Genomic DNA, 22,383 nt, shown 5'->3' on the forward strand with positions numbered 1-22,383 from the left:
GTGTTGAAAAACCACTTTTCGCAATTGTGTTGGTGTAGGAAACCACATTTCGCACTTGTGTTATTGTGGCAAACCCACTTTGTGCACTTGTGTTAGTGAAGGAAACCACTTTTCGCACTTGTGTTAGTGTTGAAAACCCATTTTTCGCACTTGTGTTAGTGTTGAAAATCCACTTTTCCCACTTGTGTTGGTGCAGAAAACCAATCTTGCACTTGTATTAGTGTGGAAAAAACACTTTTTGCACTTGTGATAGTGTTGAAAAAATCACTTTTCGCACTTGTGTTAGTGTTGAAAAACCACTTTTCGCACTTGTGTTGGTGCAGGAAATCACTTTTGCATTAGCATTAGTGTGGAAAAACCACTTTTCGCACTTGTGTTAGTGTTGAAAAACCACTTTTCGCACTTGTGTTAGTGTTGAAAAACCACTTTTCGCACTTGTGTTGGTGCAGGAAACCACTTTTGCACTTGCATTAGTGTGGAAAAACCACTTTTCGCACTTGTGTTAGTGTTGAAAAACCACTTTTCGCACATGTGTTATTAAAGAAAACCACTTTTCGCACTTGTGTTGGTGCAGGAAACCACTTTTGCACTTGTATTTGTGTGGAAAAACCACTTTACGCACTTGTGTTTGTGTAGGAAACCACTTTTCGCACTTGTATTAGTGTTGAAAACTCACTTTTCGCAATTGTGTTGGTGTAGGAAACCACATTTCCCACTTGTGTTATTGTGGCAAACCCACTTTGTGCACTTGTGTTAGTGAAGGAAACCACTTTTCGCACTTGTGTTAGTGTTGAAAACCCATTTTTCGCACTTGTGTTAGCGATGAAAATCCACTTTTCCCACTTGTGTTGGTGCAGGAAACCAATTTTGCACTTGTATTAGTGTGGAAAAAACACTTTTTGCACTTGTGATAGTGTTGAAAAAGCACTTTTCGCACTTGTATTAGTGTTGAAAAACCACTTTTCGCACTTGTGTTGGTGCAGGAAACCATGCAGGAAACCAATTTTGCACTTGTATTAGTGTGGAAAAAACACTTTTTGCACTTGTGATAGTGTTGAAAAACCACTTTTCGCACTTGTGTTAGTGTTGAAAAACCACTTTTCGCACTTGTGTTGGTGCAGGAAACCACTTTTGAACTTGTATTAGTGTGGAAAAACCATTTTTCGCACTTGTGTTAGTGTTGAAAAACCACTTTTCGCCCTTGTGTTAGTGTTGAAAAACCACTTTTCGCACTTGTGTTAGTGAAGGAAACCACTTTTCGCACTTCTGTTAGTGTTGAAAACCCACTTTTCGCCCTTGTGATAGTGTTGAAAAACCACTTTTCGCACTTGCGTTAGTGTTGAACAACCACTTTTCGCACTTGTGTTGGTGCAGGAAACCACTTTTGCACTTGTGTTAGTGTGGAAAAACCACTTTTCGCACTTGTGTTGGTGCAGGACACCACTTTTGCACTTGTATTAGTGTGGAAAAACCACTTTTCGCACTTGTGTTAGTGTTGAAAAACCACTTTTCACACATGTGTTATAAAAGGAAACCACTTTTCGCACTTGTGTTGGTGCAGGAAACCACTTTAGCACTTGTATTAGTATGGAAAAACCACTTTTCGCACTTGTGTTGGTGTTGAAAAACCACTTTTCGCACTTGTGTTAGTGTTGAAAAACCACTTTTCGCAATTGTGTTGGTGTAGGAAACCACATTTCGCACTTGTGTTATTGTGGCAAACCCACTTTGTGAACTTGTGTTAGTGAAGGAAACCACTTTTCGCACTTGTGTTAGTGTTGAAAACCCATTTTTCGCACTTGTGTTAGTGTTGAAAATCCACTTTTCCCACTTGTGTTGGTGCAGAAAACCAATCTTGCACTTGTATTAGTGTGGAAAAAACACTTTTTGCACTTGTGATAGTGTTGAAAAAATCACTTTTCGCACTTGTGTTAGTGTTGAAAAACCACTTTTCGCACTTGTGTTGGTGCAGGAAATCACTTTTGCATTAGCATTAGTGTGGAAAAACCACTTTTCGCACTTGTGTTAGTGTTGAAAAACCACTTTTCGCACTTGTGTTAGTGTTGAAAAACCACTTTTCGCACTTGTGTTGGTGCAGGAAACCACTTTTGCACTTGCATTAGTGTGGAAAAACCACTTTTCGCACTTGTGTTAGTGTTGAAAAACCACTTTTCGCACATGTGTTATTAAAGAAAACCACTTTTCGCACTTGTGTTGGTGCAGGAAACCACTTTTGCACTTGTATTTGTGTGGAAAAACCACTTTACGCACTTGTGTTTGTGTAGGAAACCACTTTTCGCACTTGTATTAGTGTTGAAAACTCACTTTTCGCAATTGTGTTGGTGTAGGAAACCACATTTCGCACTTGTGTTATTGTGGCAAACCCACTTTGTGCACTTGTGTTAGTGAAGGAAACCACTTTTCGCACTTGTGTTAGTGTTGAAAACCCATTTTTCGCACTTGTGTTAGTGATGAAAATCCACTTTTCCCACTTGTGTTGGTGCAGGAAACCAATTTTGCACTTGTATTAGTGTGGAAAAAACACTTTTTGCACTTGTGATAGTGTTGAAAAAGCACTTTTCGCACTTGTATTAGTGTTGAAAAACCACTTTTCGCACTTGTGTTGGTGCAGGAAACCATGCAGGAAACCAATTTTGCACTTGTATTAGTGTGGAAAAAACACTTTTTGCACTTGTGATAGTGTTGAAAAACCACTTTTCGCACTTGTGTTAGTGTTGAAAAACCACTTTTCGCACTTGTGTTGGTGCAGGAAACCACTTTTGAACTTGTATTAGTGTGGAAAAACCATTTTTCGCACTTGTGTTAGTGTTGAAAAACCACTTTTCGCCCTTGTGTTAGTGTTGAAAAACCACTTTTCGCACTTGTGTTAGTGAAGGAAACCACTTTTCGCACTTCTGTTAGTGTTGAAAACCCACTTTTCGCCCTTGTGTTAGTGTTGAAAATCCACTTTTCGCACCTGTGTTGGTGCAGGAAACCACTTTTGCACTTGTATTAGTGTGGAAAAAACACTTTTGCACTTGTGATAGTGTTGAAAACCCACTTTTCGCCCTGTGTTAGTGTTGAAAAACCACTTTTCGCACTTGTGTTGGTGCAGGAAACCACTTTTGCACTTGTATTAGTGTGGATAAAACACTTTTTGCACTTGTGATAGTGTTGAAAAACCACTTTTCGCACTTGTGTTAGTGTTGAAAAACCACTTTTCGCACTTGTGTTGGTGCAGGAAACCACTTTTGCACTTGTATTAGTGTGGAAAAACCACTTTTCGCACTTGTGTTAGTGTTGAAGAACCACTTTTCGCACTTGTGTTGGTGCAGGAAACCACTTTCGCACTTGTGTTAGTGTTGAAAACCCACTTTTCGCACATGTGTTAGTGTTGAAAACCCACTTTTCGCACATGTGTTAGTGTTGAGAAACCACTTTTCGCACTTGTGTTGGTGCAGGAAACCACTTTTAGCACTTGTATTAGTGTAGAAAAACCACTTTTCACACTTGTATTAGTGTGGCAAAACCACTTTTTGCACTGTTGTTGGTGTCGTAAACCACTTTTCGCACTTGTGTTAGTGTTGAAAAACCACTTTTCACACTTTTGTTGGTGGAGGAAACCACTTTTCTCACTTGTGTTAGTGTTGAAAAACCAATTTTTGCACTTGTGTTGGTGTAGGAAACCACTTTTCGTACTTGTATTAGTGTGGAAAAAACACTTTTCACACTTGTGTTGGTGTAGGAACCCACTTTTCGCACTTGTGTTTGCATAGGAAACCACTTTTCGCACATGTGCTGGTGAAGGAAACCACTTTTCACCCTTGTGTTAGTGTTGAAAAACCACTTTTCGCACTTGTGTTGGTGCAGGAAACCACTTTTGCACTTGTATTAGTGTGGATAAAACACTTTTTGCACTTGTGTTAGTGTTGAAAAACCACTTTTCGCACTTGTGTTGGTGCAGAAAACCACTTTTGCACTTGTATTAGTGTGGAAAAAACACTTTTGCACTTGTGATAGTGTTGAAAAACCACTTTTCGCACTTGTGTTAGTGTTGAAAAACCACTTTTCGCACTTGTGTTGGTGCAGGAAACCACTTTTGCACTTGTATTAGTGTGGAAAAACACTTTTTACACTTGTGATAGTGTTGAAAAACCACTTTTCGCACTTGTGTTACTGTTGAAAAACCACTTTTCGCACTTGTGTTGGTGCAGGAAACCACTTTTGCACTTATGTTAGTGTGGAAAAACCACTTTTCGCACTTGTGTTAGTGTTGAAAAACCACTTTTCGCACTTGTGTTGGTGCAGGACACCACTTTTGCACTTGTATTAGTGTGGAAAAACCACTTTTCGCACTTGTGTTAGTGTTGAAAAACCACTTTTCACACATGTGTTATTAAAGGAAACCACTTTTCGCACTTGTGTTGGTGCAGGAAACCACTTTAGCACTTGTATTAGTATGGAAAAACCTCTTTTCGCACTTGTATTAGTGTTGAAAAACCATTTTTCGCACTTGTGTTAGTGAAGGAAACCACTTTTCGCACTTGTGTTAGTGTTGAAAAACCACTTTTCGCCCTTGTGTTAGTGTTGAAGAACCACTTTTCGCACTTGTGTTGGTGCAGGAAACCACTTTCGCACTTGTGTTAGTGTTGAAAACCCACTTTTCGCACATGTGTTAGTGTTGAAAAACCACTTTTCGCACTTGTGTTGGTGCAGAAAACCACTTTTGCACTTGTATTAGTGTGGAAAAAACACTTTTGCACTTGTGATAGTGTTGAAAAACCACTTTTCGCACTTGTGTTAGTGTTGAAAAACCACTTTTTGCACTTGTGTTGGTGCAGGGAAACCACTTTTGCACTTGTATTAGTGTGGAAAAAACACTTTTTGCACTTGTGATTGTGTTGAAAAACCACTTTTCGCACTTGTGTTAGTGTTGAAGAACCACTTTTCGCACTTGTGTTGGTGCAGGAAACCACTTTCGCACTTGTGTTAGTGTTGAAAACCCACTTTTCGCACATGTGTTAGTGTTGAAAAACCACTTTTCGCACTTGTGTTGGTGCAGAAAACCACTTTTGCACTTGTATTAGTGTGGAAAAAACACTTTTGCACTTGTGATAGTGTTGAAAAACCACTTTTCGCACTTTTGTTAGTGTTGAAAAACCACTTTTTGCACTTGTGTTGGTGCAGGAAACCACTTTTGCACTTGTATTAGTGTGGAAAAAACACTTTTTACACTTGTGATAGTGTTGAAAAACCACTTTTCGCACTTGTGTTAGTGTTGAAAAACCACTTTTTGCACTTGTGTTGGTGCAGGAAACCACTTTTGCACTTGTATTAGTGTGGAAAAAACACTTTTTGCACTTGTGATAGTGTTGAAAAACCACTTTTCGCACTTGTGTTAGTGTTGAACAAACCACTTTTCGCACTTGTGTTGGTGCAGGAAATCACTTTTGCACTAGTATTAGTGTGGAAAAACCACTTTTCGCACTTGTGTTAGTGTTGAAAAACCACTTTTCGCACTTGTGTTAGTGTTGAAAAACCACTTTTCGCACTTGTGTTGGTGCAGGAAACCACTTTTGCACTTGCATTAGTGTGGAAAAACCACTTTTCGCACTTGTGTTGGTGCAGGAAACCACTTTTGCACTTGTATTAGTGTGGAAAAAACACTTTTTACACTTGTGATAGTGTTGAAAAACCACTTTTCGCACTTGTGTTAGTGTTGAACAACCACTTTTCGCACTTGTGTTGGTGCAGGAAACCACTTTTGCACTTGTGTTAGTGTGGAAAAACCACTTTTCGCACTTGTGTTGGTGCAGGACACCACTTTTGCACTTGTATTAGTGTGGAAAAACCACTTTTCGCACTTGTGTTAGTGTTGAAAAACCACTTTTCACACATGTGTTATAAAAGGAAACCACTTTTCGCACTTGTGTTGGTGCAGGAAACCACTTTAGCACTTGTATTAGTATGGAAAAACCACTTTTCGCACTTGTGTTGGTGTTGAAAAACCACTTTTCGCACTTGTGTTAGTGTTGAAAAACCACTTTTCGCAATTGTGTTGGTGTAGGAAACCACATTTCGCACTTGTGTTATTGTGGCAAACCCACTTTGTGCACTTGTGTTAGTGAAGGAAACCACTTTTCGCACTTGTGTTAGTGTTGAAAACCCATTTTTCGCACTTGTGTTAGTGTTGAAAATCCACTTTTCCCACTTGTGTTGGTGCAGAAAACCAATCTTGCACTTGTATTAGTGTGGAAAAAACACTTTTTGCACTTGTGATAGTGTTGAAAAAATCACTTTTCGCACTTGTGTTAGTGTTGAAAAACCACTTTTCGCACTTGTGTTGGTGCAGGAAATCACTTTTGCATTAGCATTAGTGTGGAAAAACCACTTTTCGCACTTGTGTTAGTGTTGAAAAACCACTTTTCGCACTTGTGTTAGTGTTGAAAAACCACTTTTCGCACTTGTGTTGGTGCAGGAAACCACTTTTGCACTTGCATTAGTGTGGAAAAACCACTTTTCGCACTTGTGTTAGTGTTGAAAAACCACTTTTCGCACATGTGTTATTAAAGAAAACCACTTTTCGCACTTGTGTTGGTGCAGGAAACCACTTTTGCACTTGTATTTGTGTGGAAAAACCACTTTACGCACTTGTGTTTGTGTAGGAAACCACTTTTCGCACTTGTATTAGTGTTGAAAACTCACTTTTCGCAATTGTGTTGGTGTAGGAAACCACATTTCCCACTTGTGTTATTGTGGCAAACCCACTTTGTGCACTTGTGTTAGTGAAGGAAACCACTTTTCGCACTTGTGTTAGTGTTGAAAACCCATTTTTCGCACTTGTGTTAGCGATGAAAATCCACTTTTCCCACTTGTGTTGGTGCAGGAAACCAATTTTGCACTTGTATTAGTGTGGAAAAAACACTTTTTGCACTTGTGATAGTGTTGAAAAAGCACTTTTCGCACTTGTATTAGTGTTGAAAAACCACTTTTCGCACTTGTGTTGGTGCAGGAAACCATGCAGGAAACCAATTTTGCACTTGTATTAGTGTGGAAAAAACACTTTTTGCACTTGTGATAGTGTTGAAAAACCACTTTTCGCACTTGTGTTAGTGTTGAAAAACCACTTTTCGCACTTGTGTTGGTGCAGGAAACCACTTTTGAACTTGTATTAGTGTGGAAAAACCATTTTTCGCACTTGTGTTAGTGTTGAAAAACCACTTTTCGCCCTTGTGTTAGTGTTGAAAAACCACTTTTCGCACTTGTGTTAGTGAAGGAAACCACTTTTCGCACTTCTGTTAGTGTTGAAAACCCACTTTTCGCCCTTGTGATAGTGTTGAAAAACCACTTTTCGCACTTGCGTTAGTGTTGAACAACCACTTTTCGCACTTGTGTTGGTGCAGGAAACCACTTTTGCACTTGTGTTAGTGTGGAAAAACCACTTTTCGCACTTGTGTTGGTGCAGGACACCACTTTTGCACTTGTATTAGTGTGGAAAAACCACTTTTCGCACTTGTGTTAGTGTTGAAAAACCACTTTTCACACATGTGTTATAAAAGGAAACCACTTTTCGCACTTGTGTTGGTGCAGGAAACCACTTTAGCACTTGTATTAGTATGGAAAAACCACTTTTCGCACTTGTGTTGGTGTTGAAAAACCACTTTTCGCACTTGTGTTAGTGTTGAAAAACCACTTTTCGCAATTGTGTTGGTGTAGGAAACCACATTTCGCACTTGTGTTATTGTGGCAAACCCACTTTGTGAACTTGTGTTAGTGAAGGAAACCACTTTTCGCACTTGTGTTAGTGTTGAAAACCCATTTTTCGCACTTGTGTTAGTGTTGAAAATCCACTTTTCCCACTTGTGTTGGTGCAGAAAACCAATCTTGCACTTGTATTAGTGTGGAAAAAACACTTTTTGCACTTGTGATAGTGTTGAAAAAATCACTTTTCGCACTTGTGTTAGTGTTGAAAAACCACTTTTCGCACTTGTGTTGGTGCAGGAAATCACTTTTGCATTAGCATTAGTGTGGAAAAACCACTTTTCGCACTTGTGTTAGTGTTGAAAAACCACTTTTCGCACTTGTGTTAGTGTTGAAAAACCACTTTTCGCACTTGTGTTGGTGCAGGAAACCACTTTTGCACTTGCATTAGTGTGGAAAAACCACTTTTCGCACTTGTGTTAGTGTTGAAAAACCACTTTTCGCACATGTGTTATTAAAGAAAACCACTTTTCGCACTTGTGTTGGTGCAGGAAACCACTTTTGCACTTGTATTTGTGTGGAAAAACCACTTTACGCACTTGTGTTTGTGTAGGAAACCACTTTTCGCACTTGTATTAGTGTTGAAAACTCACTTTTCGCAATTGTGTTGGTGTAGGAAACCACATTTCGCACTTGTGTTATTGTGGCAAACCCACTTTGTGCACTTGTGTTAGTGAAGGAAACCACTTTTCGCACTTGTGTTAGTGTTGAAAACCCATTTTTCGCACTTGTGTTAGCGATGAAAATCCACTTTTCCCACTTGTGTTGGTGCAGGAAACCAATTTTGCACTTGTATTAGTGTGGAAAAAACACTTTTTGCACTTGTGATAGTGTTGAAAAAGCACTTTTCGCACTTGTATTAGTGTTGAAAAACCACTTTTCGCACTTGTGTTGGTGCAGGAAACCATGCAGGAAACCAATTTTGCACTTGTATTAGTGTGGAAAAAACACTTTTTGCACTTGTGATAGTGTTGAAAAACCACTTTTCGCACTTGTGTTAGTGTTGAAAAACCACTTTTCGCACTTGTGTTGGTGCAGGAAACCACTTTTGAACTTGTATTAGTGTGGAAAAACCATTTTTCGCACTTGTGTTAGTGTTGAAAAACCACTTTTCGCCCTTGTGTTAGTGTTGAAAAACCACTTTTCGCACTTGTGTTAGTGAAGGAAACCACTTTTCGCACTTCTGTTAGTGTTGAAAACCCACTTTTCGCCCTTGTGTTAGTGTTGAAAATCCACTTTTCGCACCTGTGTTGGTGCAGGAAACCACTTTTGCACTTGTATTAGTGTGGAAAAAACACTTTTGCACTTGTGATAGTGTTGAAAACCCACTTTTCGCCCTGTGTTAGTGTTGAAAAACCACTTTTCGCACTTGTGTTGGTGCAGGAAACCACTTTTGCACTTGTATTAGTGTGGATAAAACACTTTTTGCACTTGTGATAGTGTTGAAAAACCACTTTTCGCACTTGTGTTAGTGTTGAAAAACCACTTTTCGCACTTGTGTTGGTGCAGGAAACCACTTTTGCACTTGTATTAGTGTGGAAAAACCACTTTTCGCACTTGTGTTAGTGTTGAAGAACCACTTTTCGCACTTGTGTTGGTGCAGGAAACCACTTTCGCACTTGTGTTAGTGTTGAAAACCCACTTTTCGCACATGTGTTAGTGTTGAAAACCCACTTTTCGCACATGTGTTAGTGTTGAGAAACCACTTTTCGCACTTGTGTTGGTGCAGGAAACCACTTTTAGCACTTGTATTAGTGTAGAAAAACCACTTTTCACACTTGTATTAGTGTGGCAAAACCACTTTTTGCACTGTTGTTGGTGTCGTAAACCACTTTTCGCACTTGTGTTAGTGTTGAAAAACCACTTTTCACACTTTTGTTGGTGGAGGAAACCACTTTTCTCACTTGTGTTAGTGTTGAAAAACCAATTTTTGCACTTGTGTTGGTGTAGGAAACCACTTTTCGTACTTGTATTAGTGTGGAAAAAACACTTTTCACACTTGTGTTGGTGTAGGAACCCACTTTTCGCACTTGTGTTTGCATAGGAAACCACTTTTCGCACATGTGCTGGTGAAGGAAACCACTTTTCACCCTTGTGTTAGTGTTGAAAAACCACTTTTCGCACTTGTGTTGGTGCAGGAAACCACTTTTGCACTTGTATTAGTGTGGATAAAACACTTTTTGCACTTGTGTTAGTGTTGAAAAACCACTTTTCGCACTTGTGTTGGTGCAGAAAACCACTTTTGCACTTGTATTAGTGTGGAAAAAACACTTTTGCACTTGTGATAGTGTTGAAAAACCACTTTTCGCACTTGTGTTAGTGTTGAAAAACCACTTTTCGCACTTGTGTTGGTGCAGGAAACCACTTTTGCACTTGTATTAGTGTGGAAAAACACTTTTTACACTTGTGATAGTGTTGAAAAACCACTTTTCGCACTTGTGTTACTGTTGAAAAACCACTTTTCGCACTTGTGTTGGTGCAGGAAACCACTTTTGCACTTATGTTAGTGTGGAAAAACCACTTTTCGCACTTGTGTTAGTGTTGAAAAACCACTTTTCGCACTTGTGTTGGTGCAGGACACCACTTTTGCACTTGTATTAGTGTGGAAAAACCACTTTTCGCACTTGTGTTAGTGTTGAAAAACCACTTTTCACACATGTGTTATTAAAGGAAACCACTTTTCGCACTTGTGTTGGTGCAGGAAACCACTTTAGCACTTGTATTAGTATGGAAAAACCTCTTTTCGCACATGTGTTGGTGTTGAAAAACCACTTTTCGCACTGGTGTTGGTGAAGGAAACCACTTTTCGCACTTGTGTTAGTGTTGAAAACCCACTTTTCGCACATGTGTTAGTGAAGGAAACCACTTTTCACACTTGTGTTAGTGTTGAAAACCCACTTTTCGCACATGTGTTAGTGAAGGAAACCACTTTTGCACTTGTCTTAGTGTGGAAAAACCACTTTTCGCACTTGTGTTAGTGTTGAAAAACCACTTTTCGCACTTGTGTTGGTGCAGGAAACCACTTTTCGCACTTGTGTTAGTGTTGAAAAACCACTTTTCGCACTTGTATTGGTGCAGGAAACCACTTTTGCACTTGTATTAGTGTGGAAAAACTACTTTTCGCACTTGTGTTAGTGTTGAAAAACCACTTTTCGCACTTGTGTTGGTGCAGTAAACCACTTTTGCACTTGTATTAGTGTGGAAAAAACACTTTTTGCACTTGTGATAGTGTTGAAAAAATCACTTTTCGCACTTGTGTTAGTGTTGAACAAACCACTTTTCGCACTTGTGTTAGTGTTGAAAAACCACTTTTCGCACTTGTGTTAGTGTTGAAAAACCACTTTTCGCACTTGTGTTGGTGCAGGAAACCACTTTTGCACTTGCATTAGTGTAGAAAAACCACTTTTCGCACTTGTGTTAGTGTTGAAAAACCACTTTTCGCACATGTGTTATTAAAGAAAACCACTTTTCGCACTTGTGTTGGTGCAGGAAACCACTTTTGCACTTGTATTTGTGTGGAAAAACCACTTTACGCACTTGTGTTTGTGTAGGAAACCACTTTTCACACTTGTATTAGTGTTGAAAACTCACTTTTCGCAATTGTGTTATTGTGGCAAACCCACTTTGTGCACTTGTGTTAGTGAAGGAAACCACTTTTCGCACTTGTGTTAGTGTTGAAAACCCATTTTTCGCACTTGTGTTAGTGTTGAAAATCCACTTTTCCCACTTGTGTTGGTGTAGGAAACCAATTTTGCACTTGTATTAGTGTGGAAAAAACACTTTTTGCACTTGTGATAGTGTTGAAAAAGCACTTTTCGCACTTGTGTTAGTGTTGAAAAACCACTTTTCGCACTTGTGTTGGTGCAGGAAACCATGCAGGAAACCAATTTTGCACTTGTATTAGTGTGGAAAAAACACTTTTTGCACTTGTGATAGTGTTGAAAAACCACTTTTCGCACTTGTGTTAGTGTTGAAAAACCACTTTTCGCCCTTATGTTAGTGTTGAAAAACCACTTTTCGCACTTGTGTTAGTGAAGGAAACCACTTTTCGCACTTGTGTTAGTGTTGAAAAACCACTTTTCGCCCTTGTGTTAGTGTTGAAGAACCACTTTTCGCACTTGTGTTGGTGCAGGAAACCACTTTCGCACTTGTGTTAGTGTTGAAAACCCACTTTTCGCACATGTGTTAGTGTTGAAAAACCACTTTTCGCACTTGTGTTGGTGCAGAAAACCACTTTTGCACTTGTATTAGTGTGGAAAAAACACTTTTGCACTTGTGATAGTGTTGAAAAACCACTTTTCGCACTTGTGTTAGTGTTGAAAAACCACTTTTTGCACTTGTGTTGGTGCAGGGAAACCACTTTTGCACTTGTATTAGTGTGGAAAAAACACTTTTTGCACTTGTGATTGTGTTGAAAAACCACTTTTCGCACTTGTGTTAGTGTTGAAGAACCACTTTTCGCACTTGTGTTGGTGCAGGAAACCACTTTCGCACTTGTGTTAGTGTTGAAAACCCACTTTTCGCACATGTGTTAGTGTTGAAAAACCACTTTTCGCACTTGTGTTGGTGCAGAAAACCACTTTTGCACTTGTATTAGTGTGGAAAAAACACTTTTGCACTTGTGATAGTGTTGAAAAACCACTTTTCGCACTTGTGTTAGTGTTGAAAAACCACTTTTTGCACTTGTGTTGGTGCAGGAAACCACTTTTGCACTTGTATTAGTGTGGAAAAAACACTTTTTACACTTGTGATAGTGTTGAAAAACCACTTTTCGCACTTGTGTTAGTGTTGAAAAACCACTTTTCGCACTTGTGTTAGTGTTGAAAAACCACTTTTCGCACTTGTGTTGGTGCAGGAAACCACTTTTGCACTTGCATTAGTGTGGAAAAACCACTTTTCGCACTTGTGTTAGTGTTGAAAAACCACTTTTCGCACATGTATTATTAAAGAAAACCACTTTTCGCACTTGTGTTGGTGCAGGAAACCACTTTTGCACTTGTATTTGTGTGGAAAAACCACTTTACGCACTTGTGTTTGTGTAGGAAACCACTTTTCGCACTTGTATTAGTGTTGAAAACTCACTTTTCGCAATTGTGTTGGTGTAGGAAACCACATTTCCCACTTGTGTTATTGTGGCAAACCCACTTTGTGCACTTGTGTTAGTGAAGGAAACCACTTTTCGCACTTGTGTTAGTGTTGAAAACCCATTTTTCGCACTTGTGTTAGCGATGAAAATCCACTTTTCCCACTTGTGTTGGTGCAGGAAACCAATTTTGCACTTGTATTAGTGTGGAAAAAACACTTTTTGCACTTGTGATAGTGTTGAAAAAGCACTTTTCGCACTTGTATTAGTGTTGAAAAACCACTTTTCGCACTTGTGTTGGTGCAGGAAACCATGCAGGAAACCAATTTTGCACTTGTATTAGTGTGGAAAAAACACTTTTTGCACTTGTGATAGTGTTGAAAAACCACTTTTCGCACTTGTGTTAGTGTTGAAAAACCACTTTTCGCACTTGTGTTGGTGCAGGAAACCACTTTTGAACTTGTATTAGTGTGGAAAAACCATTTTTCGCACTTGTGTTAGTGTTGAAAAACCACTTTTCGCCCTTGTGTTAGTGTTGAAAAACCACTTTTCGCACTTGTGTTAGTGAAGGAAACCACTTTTCGCACTTCTGTTAGTGTTGAAAACCCACTTTTCGCCCTTGTGATAGTGTTGAAAAACCACTTTTCGCACTTGTGTTAGTGTTGAACAACCACTTTTCGCACTTGTGTTGGTGCAGGAAACCACTTTTGCACTTGTGTTAGTGTGGAAAAACCACTTTTCGCACTTGTGTTGGTGCAGGACACCACTTTTGCACTTGTATTAGTGTGGAAAAACCACTTTTCGCACTTGTGTTAGTGTTGAAAAACCACTTTTCACACATGTGTTATAAAAGGAAACCACTTTTCGCACTTGTGTTGGTGCAGGAAACCACTTTAGCACTTGTATTAGTATGGAAAAACCACTTTTCGCACTTGTGTTGGTGTTGAAAAACCACTTTTCGCACTTGTGTTAGTGTTGAAAAACCACTTTTCGCAATTGTGTTGGTGTAGGAAACCACATTTCGCACTTGTGTTATTGTGGCAAACCCACTTTGTGAACTTGTGTTAGTGAAGGAAACCACTTTTCGCACTTGTGTTAGTGTTGAAAACCCATTTTTCGCACTTGTGTTAGTGTTGAAAATCCACTTTTCCCACTTGTGTTGGTGCAGAAAACCAATCTTGCACTTGTATTAGTGTGGAAAAAACACTTTTTGCACTTGTGATAGTGTTGAAAAAATCACTTTTCGCACTTGTGTTAGTGTTGAAAAACCACTTTTCGCACTTGTGTTGGTGCAGGAAATCACTTTTGCATTAGCATTAGTGTGGAAAAACCACTTTTCGCACTTGTGTTAGTGTTGAAAAACCACTTTTCGCACTTGTGTTAGTGTTGAAAAACCACTTTTCGCACTTGTGTTGGTGCAGGAAACCACTTTTGCACTTGCATTAGTGTGGAAAAACCACTTTTCGCACTTGTGTTAGTGTTGAAAAACCACTTTTCGCACATGTGTTATTAAAGAAAACCACTTTTCGCACTTGTGTTGGTGCAGGAAACCACTTTTGCACTTGTATTTGTGTGGAAAAACCACTTTACGCACTTGTGTTTGTGTAGGAAACCACTTTTCGCACTTGTATTAGTGTTGAAAACTCACTTTTCGCAATTGTGTTGGTGTAGGAAACCACATTTCGCACTTGTGTTATTGTGGCAAACCCACTTTGTGCACTTGTGTTAGTGAAGGAAACCACTTTTCGCACTTGTGTTAGTGTTGAAAACCCATTTTTCGCACTTGTGTTAGCGATGGAAATCCACTTTTCCCACTTGTGTTGGTGCAGGAAACCAATTTTGCACTTGTATTAGTGTGGAAAAAACACTTTTTGCACTTGTGATAGTGTTGAAAAAGCACTTTTCGCACTTGTATTAGTGTTGAAAAACCACTTTTCGCACTTGTGTTGGTGCAGGAAACCATGCAGGAAACCAATTTTGCACTTGTATTAGTGTGGAAAAAACACTTTTTGCACTTGTGATAGTGTTGAAAAACCACTTTTCGCACTTGTGTTAGTGTTGAAAAACCACTTTTCGCACTTGTGTTGGTGCAGGAAACCACTTTTGAACTTGTATTAGTGTGGAAAAACCATTTTTCGCACTTGTGTTAGTGTTGAAAAACCACTTTTCGCCCTTGTGTTAGTGTTGAAAAACCACTTTTCGCACTTGTGTTAGTGAAGGAAACCACTTTTCGCACTTCTGTTAGTGTTGAAAACCCACTTTTCGCCCTTGTGTTAGTGTTGAAAATCCACTTTTCGCACCTGTGTTGGTGCAGGAAACCACTTTTGCACTTGTATTAGTGTGGAAAAAACACTTTTGCACTTGTGATAGTGTTGAAAACCCACTTTTCGCCCTGTGTTAGTGTTGAAAAACCACTTTTCGCACTTGTGTTGGTGCAGGAAACCACTTTTGCACTTGTATTAGTGTGGATAAAACACTTTTTGCACTTGTGATAGTGTTGATAAACCACTTTTCGCACTTGTGTTAGTGTTGAAAAACCACTTTTCGCACTTGTGTTGGTGCAGGAAACCACTTTTGCACTTGTATTAGTGTGGAAAAACCACTTTTCGCACTTGTGTTAGTGTTGAAGAACCACTTTTCGCACTAGTGTTGGTGCAGGAAACCACTTTCGCACTTGTGTTAGTGTTGAAAACCCACTTTTCGCACATGTGTTAGTGTTGAAAACCCACTTTTCGCACATGTGTTAGTGTTGAGAAACCACTTTTCGCACTTGTGTTGGTGCAGGAAACCACTTTTAGCACTTGTATTAGTGTAGAAAAACCACTTTTCACACTTGTATTAGTGTGGCAAAACCACTTTTTGCACTGTTGTTGGTGTCGTAAACCACTTTTCGCACTTGTGTTAGTGTTGAAAAACCACTTTTCACACTTTTGTTGGTGGAGGAAACCACTTTTCTCACTTGTGTTAGTGTTGAAAAACCAATTTTTGCACTTGTGTTGGTGTAGGAAACCACTTTTCGTACTTGTATTAGTGTGGAAAAAACACTTTTCACACTTGTGTTGGTGTAGGAACCCACTTTTCGCACTTGTGTTTGCATAGGAAACCACTTTTCGCACATGTGCTGGTGAAGGAAACCACTTTTCACCCTTGTGTTAGTGTTGAAAAACCACTTTTCGCACTTGTGTTGGTGCAGGAAACCATGCAGGAAACCAATTTTGCACTTGTATTAGTGTGGAAAAAACACTTTTTGCACTTGTGATAGTGTTGAAAAACCACTTTTCGCACTTGTGTTAGTGTTGAAAAACCACTTTTCGCCCTTATGTTAGTGTTGAAAAACCACTTTTCGCACTTGTGTTAGTGAAGGAAACCACTTTTCGCACTTGTGTTAGTGTTGAAAAACCACTTTTCGCCCTTGTGTTAGTGTTGAAGAACCACTTTTCGCACTTGTGTTGGTGCAGGAAACCACTTTCGCACTTGTGTTAGTGTTGAAAACCCACTTTTCGCACATGTGTTAGTGTTGAAAAACCACTTTTCGCACTTGTGTTGGTGCAGAAAACCACTTTTGCACTTGTATTAGTGTGGAAAAAACACTTTTGCACTTGTGATAGTGTTGAAAAACCACTTTTCGCACTTGTGTTAGTGTTGAAAAACCACTTTTTGCACTTGTGTTGGTGCAGGGAAACCACTTTTGCACTTGTATTAGTGTGGAAAAAACACTTTTTGCACTTGTGATTGTGTTGAAAAACCACTTTTCGCACTTGTGTTAGTGTTGAAGAACCACTTTTCGCACTTGTGTTGGTGCAGGAAACCACTTTCGCACTTGTGTTAGTGTTGAAAACCCACTTTTCGCACATGTGTTAGTGTTGAAAAACCACTTTTCGCACTTGTGTTGGTGCAGAAAACCACTTTTGCACTTGTATTAGTGTGGAAAAAAACACTTTTGCACTTGTGATAGTGTTGAAAAACCACTTTTCGCACTTGTGTTAGTGTTGAAAAACCACTTTTTGCACTTGTGTTGGTGCAGGAAACCACTTTTGCACTTGTATTAGTGTGGAAAAAACACTTTTTACACTTGTGATAGTGTTGAAAAACCACTTTTCGCACTTGTGTTAGTGTTGAAAAACCACTTTTCGCACTTGTGTTAGTGTTGAAAAACCACTTTTCGCACTTGTGTTGGTGCAGGAAACCACTTTTGCACTTGCATTAGTGTGGAAAAACCACTTTTCGCACTTGTGTTAGTGTTGAAAAACCACTTTTCGCACATGTATTATTAAAGAAAACCACTTTTCGCACTTGTGTTGGTGCAGGAAACCACTTTTGCACTTGTATTTGTGTGGAAAAACCACTTTACGCACTTGTGTTTGTGTAGGAAACCACTTTTCGCACTTGTATTAGTGTTGAAAACTCACTTTTCGCAATTGTGTTGGTGTAGGAAACCACATTTCCCACTTGTGTTATTGTGGCAAACCCACTTTGTGCACTTGTGTTAGTGAAGGAAACCACTTTTCGCACTTGTGTTAGTGTTGAAAACCCATTTTTCGCACTTGTGTTAGCGATGAAAATCCACTTTTCCCACTTGTGTTGGTGCAGGAAACCAATTTTGCACTTGTATTAGTGTGGAAAAAACACTTTTTGCACTTGTGATAGTGTTGAAAAAGCACTTTTCGCACTTGTATTAGTGTTGAAAAACCACTTTTCGCACTTGTGTTGGTGCAGGAAACCATGCAGGAAACCAATTTTGCACTTGTATTAGTGTGGAAAAAACACTTTTTGCACTTGTGATAGTGTTGAAAAACCACTTTTCGCACTTGTGTTAGTGTTGAAAAACCACTTTTCGCACTTGTGTTGGTGCAGGAAACCACTTTTGAACTTGTATTAGTGTGGAAAAACCATTTTTCGCACTTGTGTTAGTGTTGAAAAACCACTTTTCGCCCTTGTGTTAGTGTTGAAAAACCACTTTTCGCACTTGTGTTAGTGAAGGAAACCACTTTTCGCACTTCTGTTAGTGTTGAAAACCCACTTTTCGCCCTTGTGATAGTGTTGAAAAACCACTTTTCGCACTTGTGTTAGTGTTGAACAACCACTTTTCGCACTTGTGTTGGTGCAGGAAACCACTTTTGCACTTGTGTTAGTGTGGAAAAACCACTTTTCGCACTTGTGTTGGTGCAGGACACCACTTTTGCACTTGTATTAGTGTGGAAAAACCACTTTTCGCACTTGTGTTAGTGTTGAAAAACCACTTTTCACACATGTGTTATAAAAGGAAACCACTTTTCGCACTTGTGTTGGTGCAGGAAACCACTTTAGCACTTGTATTAGTATGGAAAAACCACTTTTCGCACTTGTGTTGGTGTTGAAAAACCACTTTTCGCACTTGTGTTAGTGTTGAAAAACCACTTTTCGCAATTGTGTTGGTGTAGGAAACCACATTTCGCACTTGTGTTATTGTGGCAAACCCACTTTGTGAACTTGTGTTAGTGAAGGAAACCACTTTTCGCACTTGTGTTAGTGTTGAAAACCCATTTTTCGCACTTGTGTTAGTGTTGAAAATCCACTTTTCCCACTTGTGTTGGTGCAGAAAACCAATCTTGCACTTGTATTAGTGTGGAAAAAACACTTTTTGCACTTGTGATAGTGTTGAAAAAATCACTTTTCGCACTTGTGTTAGTGTTGAAAAACCACTTTTCGCACTTGTGTTGGTGCAGGAAATCACTTTTGCATTAGCATTAGTGTGGAAAAACCACTTTTCGCACTTGTGTTAGTGTTGAAAAACCACTTTTCGCACTTGTGTTAGTGTTGAAAAACCACTTTTCGCACTTGTGTTGGTGCAGGAAACCACTTTTGCACTTGCATTAGTGTGGAAAAACCACTTTTCGCACTTGTGTTAGTGTTGAAAAACCACTTTTCGCACATGTGTTATTAAAGAAAACCACTTTTCGCACTTGTGTTGGTGCAGGAAACCACTTTTGCACTTGTATTTGTGTGGAAAAACCACTTTACGCACTTGTGTTTGTGTAGGAAACCACTTTTCGCACTTGTATTAGTGTTGAAAACTCACTTTTCGCAATTGTGTTGGTGTAGGAAACCACATTTCGCACTTGTGTTATTGTGGCAAACCCACTTTGTGCACTTGTGTTAGTGAAGGAAACCACTTTTCGCACTTGTGTTAGTGTTGAAAACCCATTTTTCGCACTTGTGTTAGCGATGGAAATCCACTTTTCCCACTTGTGTTGGTGCAGGAAACCAATTTTGCACTTGTATTAGTGTGGAAAAAACACTTTTTGCACTTGTGATAGTGTTGAAAAAGCACTTTTCGCACTTGTATTAGTGTTGAAAAACCACTTTTCGCACTTGTGTTGGTGCAGGAAACCATGCAGGAAACCAATTTTGCACTTGTATTAGTGTGGAAAAAACACTTTTTGCACTTGTGATAGTGTTGAAAAACCACTTTTCGCACTTGTGTTAGTGTTGAAAAACCACTTTTCGCACTTGTGTTGGTGCAGGAAACCACTTTTGAACTTGTATTAGTGTGGAAAAACCATTTTTCGCACTTGTGTTAGTGTTGAAAAACCACTTTTCGCCCTTGTGTTAGTGTTGAAAAACCACTTTTCGCACTTGTGTTAGTGAAGGAAACCACTTTTCGCACTTCTGTTAGTGTTGAAAACCCACTTTTCGCCCTTGTGTTAGTGTTGAAAATCCACTTTTCGCACCTGTGTTGGTGCAGGAAACCACTTTTGCACTTGTATTAGTGTGGAAAAAACACTTTTGCACTTGTGATAGTGTTGAAAACCCACTTTTCGCCCTGTGTTAGTGTTGAAAAACCACTTTTCGCACTTGTGTTGGTGCAGGAAACCACTTTTGCACTTGTATTAGTGTGGATAAAACACTTTTTGCACTTGTGATAGTGTTGATAAACCACTTTTCGCACTTGTGTTAGTGTTGAAAAACCACTTTTCGCACTTGTGTTGGTGCAGGAAACCACTTTTGCACTTGTATTAGTGTGGAAAAACCACTTTTCGCACTTGTGTTAGTGTTGAAGAACCACTTTTCGCACTAGTGTTGGTGCAGGAAACCACTTTCGCACTTGTGTTAGTGTTGAAAACCCACTTTTCGCACATGTGTTAGTGTTGAAAACCCACTTTTCGCACATGTGTTAGTGTTGAGAAACCACTTTTCGCACTTGTGTTGGTGCAGGAAACCACTTTTAGCACTTGTATTAGTGTAGAAAAACCACTTTTCACACTTGTATTAGTGTGGCAAAACCACTTTTTGCACTGTTGTTGGTGTCGTAAACCACTTTTCGCACTTGTGTTAGTGTTGAAAAACCACTTTTCACACTTTTGTTGGTGGAGGAAACCACTTTTCTCACTTGTGTTAGTGTTGAAAAACCAATTTTTGCACTTGTGTTGGTGTAGGAAACCACTTTTCGTACTTGTATTAGTGTGGAAAAAACACTTTTCACACTTGTGTTGGTGTAGGAACCCACTTTTCGCACTTGTGTTTGCATAGGAAACCACTTTTCGCACATGTGCTGGTGAAGGAAACCACTTTTCACCCTTGTGTTAGTGTTGAAAAACCACTTTTCGCACTTGTGTTGGTGCAGGAAACCACTTTTGCACTTGTATTAGTGTGGATAAAACACTTTTTGCACTTGTGTTAGTGTTGAAAAACCACTTTTCGCACTTGTGTTGGTGCAGAAAACCACTTTTGCACTTGTATTAGTGTGGAAAAAACACTTTTGCACTTGTGATAGTGTTGAAAAACCACTTTTCGCACTTGTGTTAGTGTTGAAAAACCACTTTTCGCACTTGTGTTGGTGCAGGAAACCACTTTTGCACTTGTATTAGTGTGGAAAAACACTTTTTACACTTGTGATAGTGTTGAAAAACCACTTTTCGCACTTGTGTTACTGTTGAAAAACCACTTTTCGCACTTGTGTTGGTGCAGGAAACCACTTTTGCACTTATGTTAGTGTGGAAAAACCACTTTTCGCACTTGTGTTAGTGTTGAAAAACCACTTTTCGCACTTGTGTTGGTGCAGGACACCACTTTTGCACTTGTATTAGTGTGGAAAAACCACTTTTCGCACTTGTGTTAGTGTTGAAAAACCACTTTTCACACATGTGTTATTAAAGGAAACCACTTTTCGCACTTGTGTTGGTGCAGGAAACCACTTTAGCACTTGTATTAGTATGGAAAAACCTCTTTTCGCACATGTGTTGGTGTTGAAAAACCACTTTTCGCACTGGTGTTGGTGAAGGAAACCACTTTTCGCACTTGTGTTAGTGTTGAAAACCCACTTTTCGCATATGTGTTAGTGAAGGAAACCACTTTTCACACTTGTGTTAGTGTTGAAAACCCACTTTTCGCACATGTGTTAGTGAAGGAAACCACTTTTGCACTTGTCTTAGTGTGGAAAAACCACTTTTCGCACTTGTGTTAGTGTTGAAAAACCACTTTTCGCACTTGTGTTGGTGCAGGAAACCACTTTTCGCACTTGTGTTAGTGTTGAAAAACCACTTTTCGCACTTGTATTGGTGCAGGAAACCACTTTTGCACTTGTATTAGTGTGGAAAAACTACTTTTCGCACTTGTGTTAGTGTTGAAAAACCACTTTTCGCACTTGTGTTGGTGCAGTAAACCACTTTTGCACTTGTATTAGTGTGGAAAAAACACTTTTTGCACTTGTGATAGTGTTGAAAAAATCACTTTTCGCACTTGTGTTAGTGTTGAACAAACCACTTTTCGCACTTGTGTTAGTGTTGAAAAACCACTTTTCGCACTTGTGTTAGTGTTGAAAAACCACTTTTCGCACTTGTGTTGGTGCAGGAAACCACTTTTGCACTTGCATTAGTGTAGAAAAACCACTTTTCGCACTTGTGTTAGTGTTGAAAAACCACTTTTCGCACATGTGTTATTAAAGAAAACCACTTTTCGCACTTGTGTTGGTGCAGGAAACCACTTTTGCACTTGTATTTGTGTGGAAAAACCACTTTACGCACTTGTGTTTGTGTAGGAAACCACTTTTCACACTTGTATTAGTGTTGAAAACTCACTTTTCGCAATTGTGTTGGTGTAGGAAACCACATTTCGCACTTGTGTTATTGTGGCAAACCCACTTTGTGCACTTGTGTTAGTGAAGGAAACCACTTTTCGCACTTGTGTTAGTGTTGAAAACCCATTTTTCGCACTTGTGTTAGTGTTGAAAATCCACTTTTCCCACTTGTGTTGGTGTAGGAAACCAATTTTGCACTTGTATTAGTGTGGAAAAAACACTTTTTGCACTTGTGATAGTGTTGAAAAAGCACTTTTCGCACTTGTGTTAGTGTTGAAAAACCACTTTTCGCACTTGTGTTGGTGCAGGAACCCATGCAGGAAACCAATTTTGCACTTGTATTAGTGTGGAAAAAACACTTTTTGCACTTGTGATAGTGTTGAAAAACCACTTTTCGCACTTGTGTTAGTGTTGAAAAACCACTTTTCGCCCTTATGTTAGTGTTGAAAAACCACTTTTCGCACTTGTGTTAGTGAAGGAAACC

Source organism: Myxine glutinosa, chromosome 4 (genome assembly GCF_964187855.1).
Source record: "Myxine glutinosa chromosome 4, kmMyxGlut1.1, whole genome shotgun sequence".
In the NCBI taxonomy this organism is placed as follows: Eukaryota; Metazoa; Chordata; class Myxini; order Myxiniformes; family Myxinidae; genus Myxine; species Myxine glutinosa.